This window comes from Callithrix jacchus, chromosome 16 (assembly GCF_049354715.1).
Source record: "Callithrix jacchus isolate 240 chromosome 16, calJac240_pri, whole genome shotgun sequence".
NCBI classification, from domain to species: Eukaryota; Metazoa; Chordata; class Mammalia; order Primates; family Cebidae; genus Callithrix; species Callithrix jacchus.
In genome coordinates this window covers 43,116,886-43,131,320 of record NC_133517.1, presented here as the reverse complement: position 1 = coordinate 43,131,320, position 14,435 = coordinate 43,116,886, and the positions used below count along the sequence as shown (strand labels likewise).

Here is a 14,435-nt window from a genome sequence, read left to right as displayed (position 1 = left end):
AATGTATCATAGGAAATAATTTGATAGGCACCAAAAATAAATATATGACAAGACCATTAAGTACTGCTGCATAGTTACTAGTAGTTGAAACAATTAAAAATCTAAATGCCCATTCATAGGAAAATATATATATAAGCTATCATACATGCACAGTGTGGAATGTATATATTGGACTTAAAAGTGTAGAATGTATTAACAGCAATAATTCTGTATTATGTTTCTAAAATAGTTTTCTCTTTTTTATATTTCTTTTCTTGCTTGAAATCTTAATATTCTTTTTATAGCCAGAAACATTAAGGGAAATATTTTTAATGGTTTGGATAATTAATAAATAAATAACACAATATGTCCCTCTGTCAAATTGACCACAAAGTGGTAACATCAGATTCCTGTGTTGTTCTAAACATCTTTTACTCCCAGAGCAAAGCAACTCATTGAAAAGGCGTAAGTTTTACTACCTTAGCCAAACACATTTACCTGAAAAGCATAAATATATTTTTACCTAAAGGTTAATAGTACACATAGACTGCACATGTTTTGCACAAATTTTAAAGTATTTGCTAAGCTTATGGCTATTTTAACTTCTGTAATAATCATATTAGGTCAGTCTCACAGTAGTTGGGGCCAAATGTAACTTTTTACCTGTTCTAAAACTTGTTTGAAAATTTTACCCTCATCTTTCATCGTCCTAAAAACAGTTTCACCTATTAGCTCCTTTTATACCGAAAAGCTCAGTTTAAATATAATTTGTTTAAAGCAGTTACTAGATCAATTATCCAAAGTAGCTCTAGTTAATACTAATCTCTATAATTCCAGTCTAAACATATTCAAAATTTGCATTCTTAATTGCATACATGTTTTCTCTTCCTTGTCTACAAGAATGTAAAATTCATGAGGGCAAGATGCATTCTCACCAAGTTCTCCTTTGTGTTCCTAAGGTATGGCGCAGTATTTGGCACACAGTATTTGCATAATAAACATTTTTTTGTGGGGAGCTATTTTGGAGCAGATTTTCTCTCTTTTTATTTGTATACATCTAAAGGGTACAAGTGCAATTTTGTTACAGGGATACATTTCATAATGGTGAAGTCTAGGCTTTTAATGCATCCCTCACCCAAAAATGTACACTGTACCCACTAAGTAATTTCTCATTATATATCTTTTTCTCAACTCCCCTACCCTTCTGAGTCTCCAACGTCTGTTATTTCACACTGTGTTTATAATAAGCACACATTATTTAGTTCTCACTTAAAAGTGAGAACATGGGCTGACTTTCTGTTTCTGAGTTATTTCACTTAGTGGCCTCCGGTTCCATCCATGGTGCTGCAAAAAACATAATTTCGATCATTTTTGTGGCTGAATAGAATTTCATCAAGTATATATACCACATTGTATTTATCCATTTATTCATTGATAGACTCTTAGGCTGGTTCCATAGCTTTGCTATTGTGAATAATGCTGCAATAAATATATGAGTTCAAATATCTTTTCGATATTATGATTTATTTTCCTTTGGGTAGATGTCCAGTAGTGGGGATGGCTTGATCAAGCGAATGGTAGTTGTTTTTATTTCATTAAGAAATCTTCACACTAATTTACACTTTCACCAATGGTGTATAACATTCTTTCTTCTCCATATCCAGCCAAAATTAGTTACATTTTTCTATTTTTAACAATAGTCATTCTGACTGGCTTAAGATGATATCTCATTGTGATTTTAATTTGCATTTCTCTGATGATTAGTGATGTTGCACATTTTTTCATATGGCTGTTGGCCATTTACAGGTCTCCTTTTGAAAAAAAAAATTGTCCTTTGTCTACTTTTGAATGAGATTATTTGTTTTTGTTGTTGCTGTTGAGTTGTTTGAGTTCTCTGTAAATTCTGTATTGGGCTCCTGTCAGACACATAGTTTGTAAATATCTCTTAAACAATAATTCACAAAACAAAAGTTCAGGCAGTATTTCATCCACTCTTATATTTATAAAACTTTTCCTCCAAAAGTCCTCTGCGGCAATTACTTGATGAAAACACATCTCCATGAATTACGTTTGCCCAACCTTTGTGGGGAAATTTTCTAGCTTGAGGTTAATTGTTATACCTAATAATGGCTAGGCTTTATTGTTACACATTATCTCTAGATCCCCTCACTGCATTTCCAAGAAACTTGGACAGTTATGACCTATTTTTATAATAGACCAGCCAGGTTACTTTTCCTGTTTTCCTGATTTAAAAGCAAGCTGTATCACAGATGCAACACATAGAAATGTGAGAAAAGATAATTGGCTTAATCTGACTTTTAAAAGAATGTGTATAAATATTGTTTTGCTCTAAAATCAAAGGTAAATCAGTTTTACTCTGAAGATTTTGATATTTTGACCTCATAGTCTACCTTTATTTTTTATATAATTGACATTACATCAATATGGAGATGTTAATACTTTATGTAAAATAATTAGATGAATCTAGGTCTATACAGATAAATTTGTTCCAAATCTTGTTATTAGAATTAAATATACAAAGTAATAAAATAGATATTAAAAAAGTGTTTTATTGTACATTATAAAGATAAGCATACTTTCAACAATCCATTTATGAAAACACCACATATCTTCATAATTTAAGAAAAAATTATTTGAATATCAGTTTGTAGTGGTAATAAAAAATACCTCAGGGAAGAATTGCAGATTAACAACATCAAATTTTAAAAAGAAGACGGGCTTCAAAGTGGTGAATTTTTAATCAAAATATGCCTCTTGGAAATACTAATGGGAAAATAAAATGCTATCTCATGCCAGTAAAGTAAATTATTGTGATCACAATTCAATAGAAATGAAAATTAGGCAATATTGGTTGCACAAGCATAGGAAAAATTACTTAGGTGAATTTCAAGAGGATCTGGAGACATACAGATATTTAAATTCTTAAATGTAAAATACAAACATTAAACATTAGGATCTGTGAATATTCATTCTTCTTTTAATGAATCATAAGGACAGTGGTTTCATCTGTGAATTAGTCCTGTTATGTATGCCATAGAAATTCCTACATAAGATAATATCTTCTCCTCTTTTCTCCTATGATAAAGTACTTTTGAAAGCCTTTCATTAGTCCTTTTTCTTAACACCTTCAATTAACGTTCATCATTGATGTTTTTTCCAATGCTTAAGTTTGTTATTGTTTCATGATAAAGCATAATATCACTTACAAAATTAAAAACATTACTAAATTACTTAGGTTTATAATTTTTATATTTTACAATTATTAATTGTCAATACAAGAATTCTGATTTTTTTTAAATTTCAAGACAGAAATTTAATATATATAACATTCAAGATACAAAAATTGGGGCTGCAATATATTTTCGAATTCTGTTAAGAAATAAACATGCAGACTGTACACTAGAATCTAGTCCCAAAATAAACCTTCCAATAGTTACCAAACTATTAAGATTTCTAGGAAGTCTATCATGCCTATAATAAGGTACACACAAAATTTATTTTTATTGTATTTAAGTTACATAATTTAAATCTATTTCAGTCTTCTTAGTCTATAATGACACCAATGTACCATCATCCAATTGCTCAAACAAAAGACTATAGTCATTCTCATTTTCTTTCTTCTTTGACACATGCCATACACCAATAATTCTGGTTTGCTTTATCAAAAAAATAAAAATTCAAAAATCTGACCACTCTTCATTATTTATACTCTTTTTCCCATCATTCCAGACCAATACTATTTTTCACATGCCAAACAGATATGACATCCTAACCGGTCTCTCTACTTTCAGGTTTATCATATTCAACCCACTCTCCAAATGACAACATAATATTTTTTTAAAAAGAAGCATAATATTATTCTTTTATTAAAACATTTATTTCAATATCTTGGTTTACAAATTATAATGAATTCAAATTTCTTATAATTTTCCTGCAAAACTCAACATAACCTGGTGACTACTTTTGTCTCCAGCTTTATGTCTTATTAATTTTCCCTTTTCCAGCTATGTTTACCTTCTTTCTAGTCTTGAAGTATCATTGTCTTTGTACCTTTTATCCCCTTCACTACAGAGGCAGTTTTCTGGTGTTTTGAATAGTTCCCTTTGTGTGACTTGCATCTCAGCTCAAAGTAACCTCTGCACCATAGCTTTTCCTGAGTGCCCCAATTAAAGTATCTCTAATGGCACCTATCATATCTACTCATTTTGTAAAGCACTTATTCCAGGCTGAAAAAGTTATGCTTTTGTTTTCATGTTTACTGTCTCTCTCCCCTCTGTAAAAGATAATCTCCATGAGGGCAGAAGTCTTGCATGGTTTGTCACTCTATAACTTGCCCTTAAAACAGTTTGGTGAATTGTAAGCATTCAACAACTGTCTGTATAGAGGGTTTGCTAACAGAAGCATCTTACCTATTAATGAGCATTTCTATATGATTAGTAAATGAATAACTTGAGACTATTATTTTTGTGGAAATCTGTTTATATAAGGAAGCAGTTTTTGTGTCAATCTAGAGATATCTATGCACAACACCTCTCGGTGTTTAGGAATCAGATTACATTTATAATTAATATGTGCAGAATTACCCTTAAATTTACTTTGTCCTAGCATACACACTGATATTGTTTTATAATTTATTGGGTTTTATTATCCTGCTTTATGTCTTCTCCAGTAGTCAAAACAATGTCACATTCAATGATGTCATGTTACTACTCAGCAGAGTGCCTACTTGCATGTGACTTTCTGTTTTAATAAACAGACTCTTGTTTTCAACTGCAATCAAGAGGAAAAATAGACCACACTTAAAGCTAAAAGGAAAATGTATTAATATTTCATTAAGGCACACTCATTTCCTGAATGGAAGATTAAGGGAACAGTAGTTTACAATCTATGCTGATGCACATTTCTGGACAACAATAAAAAAAGTTATTAAAATGAATGCAAAGCGTAGGTTGATCCTCACAGTGACTCATCTTCCTAATAACAAAACAATAAAAGCTCCACACTGATACTCTCAGAAATACTCAATACCCCCATTTGCATCTCTAGTGTGTACTATATGGATGAACATTAATATTTGACCTTGAGCTGTTTTAATTTCTGCTTTTGCAAAATTCACTGACTGTTAGGCATTAGAAATGGCAATAAGTATAATCAGCCAGACTCAGAAAAATCTACTCTCTACATAGTAGATGGGAGAAAAGGAAAGGAAATAAAATAGAGAGAAAGAAAGTAAAAAAGCTAGGGCAAAAACATTAAAAAGTATAAATACAAGGGAAAACTCATGGTGATGATGTATCAGACATTGCATTGTGGTAAGCAAAGGCAGATCATCAAACATATAACCACATTCTTCTCTTCAATTTTTAAAGTATTGTTTAAAGAAAACTGGATTCAAAAGGACTTCATAAATCCTGTTAAACATTATTCATTCTACAAAAATTTACATACTATGTCCATTGTTCCAGATTCTAGAGACACCATCCATGGTAAACAGATAAGCTCCCTATAGTTTATGATTAAATGGGAGGAGATAAATAAACAAACAAAAATAAAAATTATTTATCATTAGCACCCATTAAAAAGAAGAAATACGTAAAATAAAATAATGTGTTAGAGTGTTGAATATGTGATTGTTCGTCAGGGCAGTCAAGACAATGATCTAAGGAAATGACATTTCGGCAAATACCTGAATTATAAAATATTGTCAGCCAAAGAAGCATCAAAGAAGAATTAAGCAAACAATGATAAATTTTTTAACTTCTTGTAGTACTCTGCAGCTGCTTTAAAACTAATTACGTAATTGTGTTTTCTGTATAATCGGCGTTTATAATCTAATATAAACAATACCAATGTGACTAAATAAAAACAATTTGGAATGTGAAATCATCACAACATAGATCATTTGATGATAACTTAGATGTCTGTATTAGTTTGGTTGAGTATTAATTTTGCAAATTATTTTAAGATTCTTAATAATTTAAATTGTTGAGTATCTAGAAGATGCTAAAGTAGAAATATTTCAAATTTGTAAGCCAGTCAAGCTTAGTTTCATATTTCAGTTTTGGAAGTTTTTCTGATGTGTATGACCTTGGAACATTATGTCACATGTCAGCACCTCGGTTTCCTTGTCCATAAAATGTGCATAATATAAATATTTCATAAGATAGTTGTGAAGCTTAAATGAAACAATTCAGGCAAAAATGTAGTTACCCTTGAGCTACACAGGTTTGCAGGTCCACTTGCATTCAGACTTTTTTCCACCTCTGCCACTCCTGAGATAGCATGACCAACCTCTCCTCTTCCTCTTCCTCCTCCTACTCTTCAGTCTATAAATTTGAGGACAAGGATGAAGTCCTTTATGATGACCTACTTCATTTAATAAATAGTTAAGTATTATGATATTTCTTAATAACATTTTCTCTAGCTTATTTCATTGTAGGAATATAGAATATAAATGTATATAATACACAAAATACATGTTAATTGACAGTTTCTGTTATTAGGAAGGCTTCTGGTCAACTGTCAGTGATTAGTTTACATTTTAGGGAGTCAAAAGGTATATGCTGGGTTTTCATTGTGCAAGGGATCAGTACCCCAACTCACTGTGTTGTTCAAGGGTCAACTCTATAATGCATAACATGTAGTAGCTCTTAAAAAATATTTGGGGGCCGGGCGCGGTGGCTCACGCCTGTAATCCCAGCACTTTGGGAGGCCAAGGCGGGTGGATCACGAGGTCAAGAGATCGAGACCATCCTGGTCAACACGGTGAAACCCCGTCTCTACTAAAAATACAAAAAATTAGCTGGGCACGGTGGCACGTGCCTGTAATCCCAGCTACTTGGGAGGCTGAGGCAGGAGAATTGCCTGAACCCAGGAGGCGGAGGTTGCGGGGAGCCGAGATCACGCCATTGCACTCCAGCCTGGGTAACAAGAGCGAAACTCCGGCTCAAAAAAAAAAAAAAAAAATATATATATATATATATATTTGTATTCACATCACTACCCTTATACACTGTTCATAAAGATAAATGTAATATAAGGATTTTTAAGAAAAATATCTAGTATTTGATAGTACAACAGAGTGACTATAGTCGACAAAAATTTATCATACATTTTTAAATAACTAAAAGAGTATAATTATAATGTTTGTAACACAAATAAATTATAAATGTTTAAGATGACAGATATCCTATTTACTCTAATATGGTAATTACACCTTCTACACCTGTATTAAAATATCTCATGTAGTTCATATATATATATATATATATGTGTGTGTGTGTGTGTGTGAGTATATTATATATATATATGTATGCATGCATATATATGTATATAGTACACATAAGCATTAAATTTTTAAGACAATTATAAAAATAATACTATGTCATGTATATAAAGAAAAATAGACTTTATAAATTAATGTATTTGAACCTAAGACCACTCAGTCAGTTTGCTATTAGCTGAGCAAACTTCCATAATATAATTTTCTTCTCTGAAACTCAATATAGATACATAGGGTTTCCATTAGATTAAATTAGAAAATGTATTTATAGTACCTAACACCACCACAATTGTTTAAAAGCTGTGATAGCTTTTTGCAGTAAAATTTAGTATAATTATGCCTACAGGATATCTAAACTACTTTGAAAATTCAGATATCAACTTTATCTCAAAAAGGAGGTAAAATTTGTTTTAAATTTTTGTAAAGAACCACCAACAAAAACCGTAGTTGCAAGTTTCACTAGACTAGTTAGTCTGGCTTAGGCTTAGGCTATATTTAATTTTGTATACCTTTTAATATATTTATATATTAAATCTAATATATTTTTAATAATTAATTAAAATACAGTAATACTAAAATGGAAACTTTATGTCTGTGGAATGTAGCACTACATTGTTCCCTACTCACTGAGATTCTCAGTTTAGACGGTATGTTGGTTGAATAAATTAGATATGACAAATATCATAGGCTTTGGGAATAGATACCCTGGTTCATATTTTAGCATTACCATTTTTACCCTTGTGATCTTGGATAAACGACATTACTTCTCTAAGCCTGTTTCCTAAGATAGAAATGACAAGCATAAAAGAAACACTTTTTAAGCTTATTTTGAAAAGCATATGAGAGGATAGGTACAGTGGCTCATGCCTGTAATCCCAGCACTTTGGGAGGCCAAGGTGGACAGATTATCTGAGGTCAGGAGTTCAAGACCAGCCTGACCAACTTGGTGAAACCCCATTTCTACCAAAAATACAAAAGTTAGCCAGTCATGTTGGCGGATGCCTGTAATCCCGGCTACTCAAAGGCTGAGGCAGGACAACTCCTTGAACCCTCGGGCGACAGAGGTTGCAGTGAGCCAAGATTGCACCACTGCACTCCAACTTGGGCAAGAAAAGTGAAGTTCCATCTCAAAAAAAAAAAAAAGAAAAAAGAAAATGAGATAGTGTTGTAAAATAAGGCATTCAGTTTTAGTAATATTGTATAAGTGTAAGACATGATAATTATCATTATTTATCATTATTACAGTATTACTAATATTATTACCAGTATAGTACATGTTTCCTTTCTTCAGCATCTGGTAGAAATCTTTTAAAAACATGCACCTGGAATTTTCTATAAAGATATATGAAATGAATACAAGTATTTTATTTTGTACTTGATTCTAAATTGTATATATCCATTTATTACTAAATAGAGATGAAATGTTTCATTGGACATTTTCTATGTGCTAGGTACTATATTAAAGAGGTAATTCTTCCACTGTGAAGGTCATTACAATATACTAAATAAAGCTCCTTAATATGATATTGTTCGCTTGATTAGCAGAGTAATAAAAGAAGGTATCATCAGTAGAAGAATAAAATGTGGTCCCTACTTTCAATATTGGGGTGGATTATATACTCTGATTGATTCTTCTGCTATGAACAACTGAAAACAATGGGTGAAATCTAAATCAATGGGTAAAACAGAGAAAAAGAAATACATGCATGTGCTTATATACACAAACAACTCTTAAAATGTTGATGCGTATTGAGCTGACAAGGAACTAAAGAAACAGCAGAGGCAAAAATAAATAAATAAAAATAAAAAGTGAGAGAAATATGTGGCACTAGAATTGGCATTCACCTGGATTACATTTGATAGACTCCAGTGACCCTGAGCATTTAATTTTTATTCATTTGTTTATAAAATCCAGGTGAAATTTGAGGCAGGTGTAAAGAACATATACAAAGTATATGAAAACAAGTTGACATTATGTCTGTCTGCTTTGTGTTGCTATAACAGAAAACCACAGACTAGCTAATTTATAAAGAAAAAAATGTATTTCTCACAGATCTGGAGGCTGGGAAAGCTAATAGCAAGGTGCCGACATCTGGTGTGGGACTTCCTCCTCTGTCATCAGATGGCAGAAAGTAGAAAAACAAGAGAATACAAGCTCAAGAAAGAGAACAGAAGACAGCTGAACTCATTTTTTTAAATCAGGAACCCACAGCTTCAATGTCATTAATCCATTCATGAGGGTAGAGCCCTCATGGCCAAATCACCTTCTAGAGATTTCATCTCTCAAGACTACTGCATTGAAGATGAAGTTTCCAACACAAGAATTGGACCCACAATGGACTTAAAAAATTACAATTAAAAACACAAAATTAGGCCGGGCGCGGTGGCTCAAGCCTGTAATCCCAGCACTTTGGGAGGCCGAGGTGGGTGGATCACGAGGTCAAGAGATCGAGACCATCCTGGTCAACATGGTGAAACCCCATCTCTACTAAAAATACAAAAAATTAGCTGGGCATGGTGGCGCGTGCCTGTAATCCCAGCTACTCGGGATGCTGAGGCAGGAGAATTGCTTGAACCCAGGAGGCAGAGGTTGCGGTGAGCCGAGATCGCGCCATTGCACTCCAGCCTGGGTAACAAGAGTGAAACTCCGTCTCAAAAAAAAAACACAAAATTATATATATGTACATGTATGTGCACTTGCATAACTGTGTTTGTGTATATATGACATATTTAAAGAAAGTATATGGGAGTTAAAATAGGATTGAGATATGTAAAATCTTCAGATTTAGAAAAATGCATATAAAACTTGTAGAAATGAAATGTATAATTAAAATTAAATATAATAGATAGTTTGAGACAATTAAAAATAGTCCAAAAATTCTTAGTGAACTGGACAAAAAGTTCTGGATAAACTATCCATAATTCACTAAATATATAGAGACTTTACATAGAGATTAAAGCATACGAAACACAGCATATAATGATCCAATATTTTTCCAGTTAGAATTCCAAAGGGAGAAGAGTCAGTGAATGAGAGAAAGACAGTATTTGAATAGATATCTAAGTATTTTGCAGAATAGAAAGATATAAACCTTTCAATATATCAGGTCTTCTGAATCAAAAATAGAATATATGAGAAGAAATCCATACCAAGACACATAACACTGTCTATTCAACTTCAGACTACCATCAGCTGAGACAAGGATAGTTCCTATAAGGAGTCAGAGAAAAAAGAAGAAAACTTACTGAAAGTGTAAGATTTCAGGAGCAGCACTGTAAATAAGGCAGTGGGATAATATCTTCACAATAATAATTTACAAAAGTAAAATAATTTTTTAAATGATAAAAATAATATGATTTTTGAATTAGAATTACAAATGTATTAAAACTAATATTTCTAGAATGGAGGCTGTGTAAACACTTTTCAGACAAGATGAACGAAAACAGGGAAGTTGCTAACAACAATTTAGAAGGTTTAGAAATTCTAAACATTCTAAAACCCAGACAGAACATGTTTCAGATAAAACATCTGAGATACAAGAAGTAATTAAAAGGAAAGAAAGCAAAAAAAAAAAAGTAAGTAAATCTAAGCCAATATGGGCTTTACAAAATAATGATAGTGATATTGGTTGGCATTTGACTGACAACGATATGGGACTAAAATGTTGAGTAACTAACTCTATCAGTAGGAGAGATATGATCTGATGAAGCATTTTAAAGTTTCTTATTTGTTGGTGAAATCAGGGGAGAAAAAGAAATTGATTTTCTCCAATTTGAATAGCTAATTATGCATGTTAAATGTATTAAATAACCATTAAAAACTAGAAACAAATTATATAAACTGCAAGTGCACAGGAAAAAAGTAAATGAAAGAAAGAATAATTTATTTAAAAGTTAGAGGAAAAACGGGATAGAAAAATAAAATAATTTATTTAAAAGTTAGAGGAAAAACGGGATAGAAAAATAAAATGTAGGATATTTCGAAAGCATTAAATAGAAGTAAGATAAAGATATCAATTATGGATTACTATAATACATATATATGGATTAAATTCTCTAGTTAAAGACTGTCAGGCATAAATAGAAAGTATAGCCAAATATGTTATTCAAAGCACAAAGATATTTTTAAATGATGAAAAATATTTTCCAGAGAAAGCAATCTAAATAAAGTACTGCTAAATCTAAATATAATCTTACCATTATATTAGACAAAGGATTTGGAGTAAAGAAAAATGGCTGGAAATAAAAGTTGTTTGAGGAAAAGTTTAATTCATCAGAAAAATGTAACATATCTGAATGTCTATGCTTTTATGAACTTGTAATCAAAATATTTCTGAAAAAATTGAATGAATATAAGAAGAAATAGTCAGATTTTCATCATAGTGTAAAGCTTTCATAACCCTCTCAGTAACTAATAGCTTAAGCAAAATAATAACAGTAATGACAATAATGCATAAATAAGCTGCCACAACCAACAAAATGACTTGTAGTCTTTCAAGTACATATGCAACATCTATGAAAAATAAGTATTACATATCATAATGAATGCATCTATATTGAAATTTTACTTATTTTAAATTTCTATAAAATTTAAAAAAAGCTAAAACTAGAAAAAAAGCATGTTTTACAAATTAATATATTGTTAAATAACAATGATCAAACAAGAATTCATAACAGAAATATAAAAACATTTAGAACTAAATTATTATACTGATATTTCAAATCATAATATCAAAAATTAATGAAATTAAATGAAATTACACAAAATACGAATATAAATTACACAGCACTGATAAAGACAAAAGTATGTCTTTGAATGACTGACATGTAAGATGTATATCATGAGAGGATGACTCAAGAATAAAAGAGAGAAAGTGCAAATAAAATAATACTAGCAATAAAAATATGTAAATTATCTACGGATGTCATGGAGAAAAAAAGTGACAAAATAAATTAAATGGTTTTCTGTCATCACAAATTTTAAGTCATAGGAGATAAATTTGTGAAATAATATATTTTACCTTTACCAAAACAGAAATAGAAAACACATATGAGCCTATAAAAATTATAAATATAGTGTCATTAGTTAGAAATCTTCCCATCACTAGGCACAGCTGGTTTTACAGAAAATGTCTATCAAAATATAAAAGAATCATCTTTTTAATCATACACAATTTATTATTTAAAAAATTTATCTCATTTATTTTGGATAGCATAATGTTTATCAAAATCAGATGAGAGTGTTGTGAGAAAGGAAAGTTACAGACCAAACTAGTTCAGTAATATAGAAACGGAAAATTTTTTTTTATTTATAGAACATCATTATGTTATAGTATGTACATAGATGCTTTGATTTAAATTATGAAATTAATAGAATAATAGGAAAAAACGTAATCATTACAATAAATAAAAAGTACACTAGAAAAAATACAGCAGTTACTCTGGATTTTTGTAAAATACTTTCAATAATACTAGTAGCAGATGGATTCTTTTTTTGTTCTATGGCAGAACATCAAAATTTACAGCAAAAAAATGGTATTTGTGTATTGAGAAATGTAATGTATTTAATATTTTCAAAAATGTAAGTCAATGCTCTTGTTTTTAATAAGTATTTTTTATGAAAATAAACCTTTCATAAAAATATAATAGCATATGTTAGCATTTTCATAAAAAATGTTATCTTAAGAGTTTCAAATTTTCTGTTTTATTTGTCAATAGAGTAAATGTCAATGGATGTAATTCACATAAGCCTTTGGGAGTCTAATAATTTTTAAGAGTTTAAAGAAGCTTTGAGACTAAAAACCTGAGTATCAATTAATATTTCCTTATTTTATTAAAATAATTAAAATGAACGCATTGTAGCTGTATTTCATTATATATCTCACAATTTCGTATATAACTCTCAGATACATAAGGCAAAAGAAAGCAAGTTGCAGTATTTAAATAGATGCTTTGATTTACATTGATGAAATATAAATGATAAAATATATAGAAAACAAAGTGATAAAACATTGAATTGAGGATAATTATTACTTTTTGAGTCAGGAGAGAGGTGGTAAGATTCAAAGGCCACATAGAGGAATTTAAAGGTAATCTTTAAAGGTAAGGGTAAAATTTATGATATTTAAAGAAATGTAAAGGTTAAACTGGGTTTTGGTACAAGAATGTTTATTCTATTCTTAATATTTTATGTGCTATATTTATGTATAGTTAATATGTAATAAGGTGTAAACAAAATATTAAAAAGCTATTATTCTTTTATTATGTGAGTTTTTTAAACTTAGTGATTAATAAATCTGATTTAACTTTATATTCATAATGTGAATTTCTTTGGTCTCTTAGGAAATGATTACAGTTGAGGATTCCTCTGTAGTTTGTTTCTGTTTTGTTTTTTGAAACGGAGTTTCGCTCCTTACTCAGGCTGGAGTGCAATGGCCGATCTCGGCTCACCACAACCTCCGCCTCCTGGGTTCAGGCAATTCTCCCGCCTCAGCCTCCTGAGCAGCTGGGATTACAGGCACGCACCACCATGCCCAGCTAATTTTTGTATTTTTAGTAGAGACGGGGTTTCACTATGTTGGCCAGGATGGTCTCGATCTCTTGACCTCGTGATTCACCAGCCTCGGCCTCCCAAAGTGCTGGGATTACAGGCTTGAGCCACCCGCCTGGCTCGTTTTTCAAGTTATAATAGATTCCTTATTTCCACAGATGCTGTAATTCATATTCAGTTTTAACAGATCAATGTTAATAGAATAAGAATATTTTTACCTTAGTACAAATAAGCTTAATTCATGACTTTTTAGCTGTCTGATAATAAAAATTAACTTATGCCCATAATGAGTGTATCTATATTAAAATTGTATTCACATTTATGAGAACTTTCAATTAAATATTTCTTTCTGAAACAAACATAAAATTATTTCTGGCTCAGCTATACTACATTTATCAGTTCTATTACTAGATATTAACATATCACTGTGTATAGTATAATATCTATGATGTAGAAATATTTAATTATCTTCAATCATTTATACTGTATTTTTCTTTGTAAAATACTAGAAAACATTTCTAGTTTGTAATAATATTGTGAAAATTATTCTACTGAAAACTAATTTTTATCATTTTATCTGTCACTGCAATATAGAGGTTTATC

The 14,435-nt window shown here is 30.8% G+C and overlaps 1 long non-coding RNA gene across 4 annotated transcripts in view; it reads right to left on the bottom strand.

Moving 5' to 3' along the window:
- Nucleotides 1-14,435, bottom strand: part of LOC103788537 (uncharacterized) — a 586,955-nt gene that overhangs the window by 500,755 nt on the left and 71,765 nt on the right. Inside the window, exon 3 of one of the 4 annotated variants that reach the window (XR_013528278.1) lies at nucleotides 6,211-6,326. The exons of the other annotated variants lie outside the window; for them this stretch is intronic. This is a non-coding gene — a long non-coding RNA (uncharacterized LOC103788537). The remainder of the gene's footprint in view (nucleotides 1-6,210; nucleotides 6,327-14,435) is intronic. 4 annotated transcript variants of the gene reach the window in all.